The following is an 8,176-nucleotide window of genomic DNA, read 5'->3' on the forward strand; positions in this document are numbered from 1 at the left end:
GGCAATATCCCTGATGAACATCAGTGCAAAAATCCTTAATAAAATTCTGGCAAACTGAATCCAGTAGCACATCAAACAGTGTATCCACCACAAGCAAGTCAGCTTCATCCCTGAGATGCAAGGCTGGTTCAACATATGCAAATCAATAAGCATAATTCATCACATAAACAGAACCAATAACACAAAACACATGATTAACTCAATAGATGCAGAAAAGTCCTTTGATAAAATTCAACATCCCTTCATGCTAAAAACTCTCAATGAACTAGGTGTTGATGGAACATATCTGAAAATAAGAGCTATTTATGACAAACCCATAGCTAATATCATATCGAATGGGCAAAAGCTAGAAGCATTCCCTTTGAAAACCAGCACAAGACAAGGATGCCCTCTCTCACCACTCCTATTTAACACAGTATTGGAATTTCTGGCCAAGGCAATCAGGCAAGAGAAATAAATAAAGGGTATTCAAGTAGGAAGGGAGGGAGTCAAATTGTCTGTTTGCAGATGACATGGTTGTATATTAAGAAACCCCATCATCTCAGTCTGAAAACTCCTTAAGCTGATAAGCAACTTCAGCAAAGTCTCAGGATACAAAATTGATGTGTGAAAATCACAAACATTCCTATACACCAACAATAGACAAACAGAGAGCCAAATCATGAGTGAACTCCCAATCAAAATTGCTACAAAGAGAATAAAATACCTAGGAATATTACTTACAAGGGACATGAAGACCTCTTCAGGGAGAACTACAAGTCACTGCTCGAGGAAAGAAGAGAGGACACAAACAAATGGAAAAAAATTCCATGCTCATGGATGGGAAGAATCAATATCATGAAAATGGCCATACTGCCCAAAGTAATTTACAGTTTCAATGCTATTCCCATTAAGCTACCATTGACTTTCTTCATAGAATTAGAAAAAAACTACTTAAAATTTTATATGGAGCCAAAAAAGAGCCCGCATTGCCAAGACAATCCTAAGCCAAAAGAACAAAGCTGGAGGCATCACGCTACCTGACTTCAAACTATACTACAAGGCTACAGTAAACCAAAACAGCATGGTACTGATACCAAAACAGATATATAAACCAATGGAACAGAACAGAGGCCTCAGAAGTAACACCACACATCTATAGCCATCTGATCTTCAACAAACCTGACAAAAACAAGCAATGGGGAAAGGATTCCCTATGTAATAAATGCTGCTGGGAAAACTGGCTAGACATCTGCAGAAAACTGAAACTGGACCCCTTCTTTACACCTTACACAAAAATTAACTCAAGATCGATGACAGACTTAAATGTCCAACCCAAAACCATAATAACCCTAGAAGAAAACCTAGGCAATACCATTCAGGACATAGGCATGGGCAAAGACTTCATGACTAAAATGCCAAAGGCAATGGCAACAAAAGCAAAAATTGACAAATGGGATCTAATCAAACTAAAGAACTTCTGCACGGCAGAAGAAACTATCATTAGAGTGAGCAGGCAACCTACAGAAAGGGAGAAAATTTTTGCAATCTATCCATCTGGCAAAGGGCTAATATCCAGAATCTACAGGGAACTTAAACAAATTTACAAGAAAAAAGCAAACAACCCTATCAAAAGTGGGTGAAGGGTATGAACAGATATGTCTCAAAAGAAGATGTTTATGCAGCCAAAAAACATGAAAAAAAACTCATCATCACTCGTCATTAGAGAAATGCAAATCAAAATCAAAATGAGCAAACCAGTTAGGATGGTGATCATTAAAAAGCCTGGAAACATCAGATGCTTGCAAGGATATGGAGAAATAGGAACACTTTTACATTGTTGGTGGGAGTGTAAATTAGTTCAACCATTGTGGAAGACAGTGTGGTAATTCCTCAAAGATCTAGAATGAAATACCATTTGACCCAGCAATCCCACTAGTGGGTATATACCCAAAGGATTATAAATTACTCTACTATAAAGACACATGCACACATATGTTTATTGTGGCACTATTTACAATAGCGACCACTTGGAACCAACCCAAATGCCCATCAATGATAAACTGGATAAAGAAAAATGTGGCACATGTATGCCATGGAATACTATGCAGCCATAAAAAAGAAAGAGTTCATGTACTTTGCAGGGACATGGATGAAGCTGGATGATTGCTTATTCTCAGCAAACTAACACAGGAACAGAAAACCAAACACTGCATGTTCTAACTCGTAAGTGGGAGTTGAACAATGAGAACACGTGGACACAGGGAGGGGGACATCACACACTGGGGCCTGTCGGTGGGTAGGGTTCAGGGGAGGGAGAGCATTTAGGACAAATACCTAATGCATGCGGGGCTTAAAACCTAGATGATGCGTTGATGGGTGCAGCAAACCACCAGGGCACATGTATATCTATGTAACAAACCTGCACGTTCTGCACACGTATCCCAGAACTTACAGTAAAATTTTTTCGAAATGCAAATTAAAGCCACAAATTAAAGTTAAATTTACACTCACCAGAATGACTAACTTTAAGTAGTCTGACAATACTAAGTGCTGAGAAGAATGTGATCAAACAGTCTTGGAGAGAGAGAGTATAGGCAAATGTTCACAGCAGCATTATTCAAAAAATAAAACACTGGAAACAATTTAGATATCAAGAGCAGAGTACAAAGTTGAGTTGCATATTCATTCAAAAGAAACTAAACAGCAATGATAAATCACAAATTGCTGCTACACACAATATGGATGAACATGACCAAAATTATGTTGAGCAAAGAACCCCCCAAAATAGTACTTTCCATCTGCTTCTATTTACATAGAGTTCAAAGTCACATAAGATTAATGTGTGGTTTTAGAAGTCAGGAGAGCTGTTCCCTCTGGAGAAGAGGAAGAAGCGTGACTGGGAGAGGCACGAGTGGAGCTGCTGGAGTACTAGTAATATTTATTGTTCTGGATGATGATTAAATAAAACATATTCACATTGTGAAAATTCTTTGAGCTATAGTTATGACTTGTGCACATTTCTGTATGTATATCCTACAGCAATAAACTTTATAAAAGGAAAAAAGAAATGATATTGAAATGACAAATTTTTGAAATACAAGATATAACGAGATTAAAAATAATATAACTCATAGGAAAGAATTATGTCTCACTAAATACCCTATTATCAGACAGGGCTTACTAAACTTCCATCTTCCCCACAGAGTTGTTCCAGAACTTACCTTTAGCTTCAACTTGACTGCTGTTGTTTCTCAACTGCTATCAGATTGTATACTCCAAGTGCTGCGGAATGCTGGCACCTGGGTTGCTTGTGAGAAGAGACACTATGGCTTGTGCGGGATGCAGTGCCACTGGTGGCCAGGACTGGCAGGTCTGCTGCTTGTGAAGTGCCTGAGGCCCCACTTTTAGAGAGGCACTAACTTGTGGAGTTCTGCAGCATAATGATAAATACTGGGGCCTCACCAAGAAGCCACGTGGTCCCTTCCCACTATTCATCCCATCTGCCCTATTACCTGCTGCTCAGCCTCTGGAGAAAGGGTATTCTCTGACAAGGACTCACAGAATTAGGGCTACTATGACAAAGTACCAAAGACTGAGTGGCTTAAATAACAGAAATTATTTTCTCACAGCTCTGGAGGCTAGAACTCCCACATCAAGGTGTCAGCACATTTGATTTCTCTCTCCTTGGCTTGCAGATGGCGGCCTTCTCGCTGTGTCCTCACAAGGTTGTCCTTCTGTCTGTCTGTGTCCTAATCTCCTCTTCTTATAAGGATAGCAATCATAGTGGATTAGGGCCCACCCTGATGGCACTGTTTTAATTTTATTACCTCTTTAAAGACCCTATCTCAAAACCCAGGCACATTCTGGGTACTAAGGGTTAGGGCTTCAACATCAAGTTTTGGGAGACACAATTCAGTCTGTTTTTAAAAGAGTCTGTCTAGTTCTTACCAAGCTCTGTGACTGGGCTGATTCCTGTAGCTTCTTGGGTCCTAAGTTTCCTCCTGACTTGCAAAGGAGGTTTGTGGCTCTTTACTCCCAATGCTGATGATAAATAGCTTGCTTTCCAGCTTTCTCGTGAACATCTCCTTGGGTTCCAGTACAACCAGATATAAATAACAATGGCAGAAGTGGAAGTATGGTGTCATTACATTTAATGTTTTCCAACCCTGTATGCATCTAGTGGGGAGAAAAAAAAAACAAGTGAGAATGTCCAGAATTAAAAGCAGTCTGGGCCGGGCGCGGTGGCTCAAGCCTGTAATCCCAGCACTTTGGGAGGCCGAGACGGGTGGATCACGAGGTCGGGAGATCAAGACCATCCTGGCTAACACGGTGAAACCCCGTCTCTACCAAAAAAATACAAAAAAACTTGCCGGGCGATGTGGCGGGCGCCTGTAGTCCCAGTTACTCGGGAGGCTGAGGCAGGAGAATGGCGTAAACCCAGGAGGCGGAGCTTGCAGTGAGCTGAGATCTGGCCACTGCACTCCAGCCCGGGCTACAGAGCGAGACTCCGTCTCAAAAAAAAAAAAAAAAAAAAAAAAAAAAGCAGTCTGAGACTTCATAGGCCACATGAAAGTTGGCTGTAGAACTTGAGAGAGAAGCGGGGTTGGGGGAGAAAAAAGTAGGGGAGAAGGAGAATTGATATATATTTGGGGATTGGTCTGTACTCACTGAATTTTCACAACAACCTCATGAGGTGGGCATTATTATTATTAATTAATTATTATTATTCCCATTTTACTGGTGAGGACACTGAGGCCCAGAATGCAGAGTTGGGCTTTGCTATTTCAGTCTACCTAGAACTCAGAGGAACCCATGCAAATCAGCTCTGCCGACAGCATTGGTTGAACATGCTTTGGCACCTCTTGCCTTCCTCCCCCCAGCATTGCCCTATGACAGGTGACAAGTGGAAGACAAGGCTCCTGTCTGTTCTGTTTGGTAGTTATAAAAAAATGACATGACCAATTCTGTTGTTGTTGCTGGTTCAGTTTTAGTGAATAGGTAATGTTCACTGAAAAGATACCAATAGATATTAACAAGCAAACAAATAAAATTCTGACACAAGTAAAACTAATCCATAGTGACAGAAAGCAGATCAATAGTTGCCTGTGGGAAGAGCAGATGAGTATAAAGGGGCCTGAAAGAACTTTCGGGTGAGATGAAAATGTTCTATATCTTGATTGAGGTTGTTGCTCTACGTGTATGTACTTGTATAAAAACTCATCAAACTATATACTTAAAACAGGTGAGTTTTTAGTAGTAGCAGTGATGTTTGGATACCTGTAACTTTATCTCCATTAGAAATGTTAGATATTTTAATATCATCAGTTAGTTTTTGCAGGTATCTTGAAATATTATTCATGTTCCTCACTACTGAGTTTTGCAGATTCATGTTCCTCACTACTGAGACAGTCATTTAGCCTGTGTGCTAGACCTTGCTTTTGATGCCTTCATAAAGCATATATATCACAAAAAAGGTGAGTTGTTGTATGTAAATTATGCCTCAATAAAGTTGATTGATCTAAAGGGAAAAAACATCACCAGAAATCCCACCACCAAGAGATAATCAGTACCATTTTGGTGTTTTTCTGCTGCCAGGGCATTCATCCCCACTCCGCCGCCCCTGCACATGCTGTGTTCTGGTTTTTTTTCCCTCTCTGTCCACGATATATTATAAAAACCTTTCCATGCCAGTACACAGAATGCTGCATCGGTATTTTTACAGTGGTAGAATACAGCATTATGTCAACAAAACATGTTTACTTCACCAATTTGCTGTGTTGGAAAATTAAGATGTTTCCAATTTAGGCTGGGCACGGTGGCTCACACCTGTAATCCCAGCACTTTGGGAGGCCAAGGCGGGCGGATCACTTGAGGTCAGGAGTTCAAGACCAGCCTGGCCAACATGGTGAAACCCCATCTCTACTAAAAATACAAAAATTAGCCGGGTATGGTGGCATGTGCTTGTAATCCTAGCTACTCAGGAGGCTGAAGCAGGAGAATTGCTTGAATCCAAGAGGCAGAGGTTGCGGTGAGCTGAGATCCCACCATTGCGCTCCAGCCTGGGCAACAGAGCAAGACTCCATCTCAACAACAACAACAACAAAATGATGTTTCCAGTTTCCAATTTTTCACTCTTATAAACACTACCATGAATATCTTTGTAACTAAATATTTGAGCATATCCTTAATGATTGCCATAGAATAATTTTCTTCCAGTAAAATTACTGGGTCACAGGCATTCACATTTTTAAGGAATTTGATGTGTCTTTCAAAATTGCCCTCCCTAAAAACCGTATCAATTTATATGCCCACTAGCCATCTCTCTGTCTCTACTGTAGACTCTCATTGTGTAGACTCAGCATTGTGACTCTCCATGGGAACAGACACAAGGTAAGTCCCAGTCATTGACATATCCTGAGATCCCACAACTTTAGAAGCTATTGAAACCTTTCAAAGTCAGTCCCAGCCCTAACTTTAAATGAAATTCAAGACCCATAAAGGTTCAGGGGTCTGAACTCCTACTGAGCACATCCAGGACTATGACTTGGGACTCAGGCCAGAAACCACCACACAGCTTGCTAAAGGAACATTGAGTCAAAGGACCAGCAAAAACCTCCTGCCATCTCAGGCTTAGAGATTCCCTAGTCTCTATACCCCACTTAATCTCTTTGAACCAAGCCTTGCTTCAGAGCAGCTGGGCAGGGGAGCCAGGGATCTCAGGAGTCACACACACTGTTGAGGTGTCAGCACAACTCACACAACTCCAGTTGGTTGCATTTTATTTCAACCCTTGGTTCTGCTGCACATGGCCTTGAGATGGTTATTTAACCTAAGGCTCAATTTCCTCAGCAGAAAAATGGAGTTGGTAATTGTACCTAGCTCACAGAGTCTTAGTAGGATGGCGTGAGATAATACAATCAAATTCACTAGCACCACTCCTGGCCCTTAAAAGATGCTGATATTTGGTAAGTATTATTATCATTTGTCGGTCCCTCACACTTAGCTTCAGGCAGCAGAGAGGCCTGAGAGAACAACTTCCTGCCCTTACATTCTGACTTTTCTGCACTGGCGTCGCTACAAAGGGCCAGCCACCAGGCTCATTTTAGATTTGCCTAATGCCACCGATAAGCTAAGGGCTTGAAACCCCATTCTTAGGAGTGGCTTGCCCACCCCTCATGCCTCTAGGACCAAGCCTGACAAATATAGCAGAAATTACAGGCATCTGATTTAAGGCTACGTGTGTACACTTCGCCTGAGCCAAGCCCCAAGCCCTAGTCCCGCTGCTGCATCAAAGGACCAGCTCTCTTCCAGCCTCCGGGCCCAGAGTAAGCAGCAATTTGGGAGGCAGCCCCCTCTTATTTTTAGCTTTAAAAACCCGAAAAGCCAACATACCAGAGCTCACCCAAGCGTCTCTCACAAGCTGTTGTTTGACTTGGGTTGAGAAAATGACAGGCTGGGTTGTGCACCAAGACGAGAAGAAAAAAGAGGGGGAAAAAAGGAGTTTTCTTTTCCCTCTACTGCCAACCTCCATCCCCCTCAACTCCTCCCCTAGGCCTGGGTGGACCCTGCCTGGGTAATAGTTCCCTGCTATATTTAAAAACCACAGATGTGTTTGGTGGAGACTTAATTTCGGAATTGCAGGCAGCGTCTCCTGAGGACAAGGGGAAAGCCGGTGCCGCGCGCCCGCCTGCTGCCTGGAGCTCCCAACTCGACGGAATCCAGGTCAGGACGCGCTGCCGTTTTGATGTGCTGCCGGCCGGGAGGCGCGGGCACCAGGCTCCAACGACTGGGGTGGGGGGACGCTGGGCAGGGGTTCGATCTGAATTGGGCCCTCGGGGGCTCTGGATAAGGGTTGCGGGATGCGGGCTCGACTTCCTCGTTGCCGGTAGAGGAGCGTTCTGAGAGTCTCCCCTCGGCGCGTGAGAATAAATATGCACGGCTTGTCATTCGGTGCGGCGCTCTCTCCCAGCTGATAGGGTGACGTTCCGTTTGGAGGCTTGGAGATTGGCTTTTTGATTTGGCTTCTTGCGGCAGCTTAATGGGCAAAGCTCTCCGCTCGCCCAGAAACCAGCCTCTCCGCGCGTCCCCTCTGCGCGCGGCGAGGCCGAGACGTCTCCCGCGGTGACAGCGTGCAAGGCGGAGAGCCGGCGCGCTCCCAGTCCCGGGAAAGCCCAGGCGACGCGACCGCAAGCCC

This window comes from Colobus angolensis, unplaced genomic scaffold (genome assembly GCF_000951035.1).
Source record: "Colobus angolensis palliatus isolate OR3802 unplaced genomic scaffold, Cang.pa_1.0 Scaffold3, whole genome shotgun sequence".
NCBI classification, from domain to species: Eukaryota; Metazoa; Chordata; class Mammalia; order Primates; family Cercopithecidae; genus Colobus; species Colobus angolensis.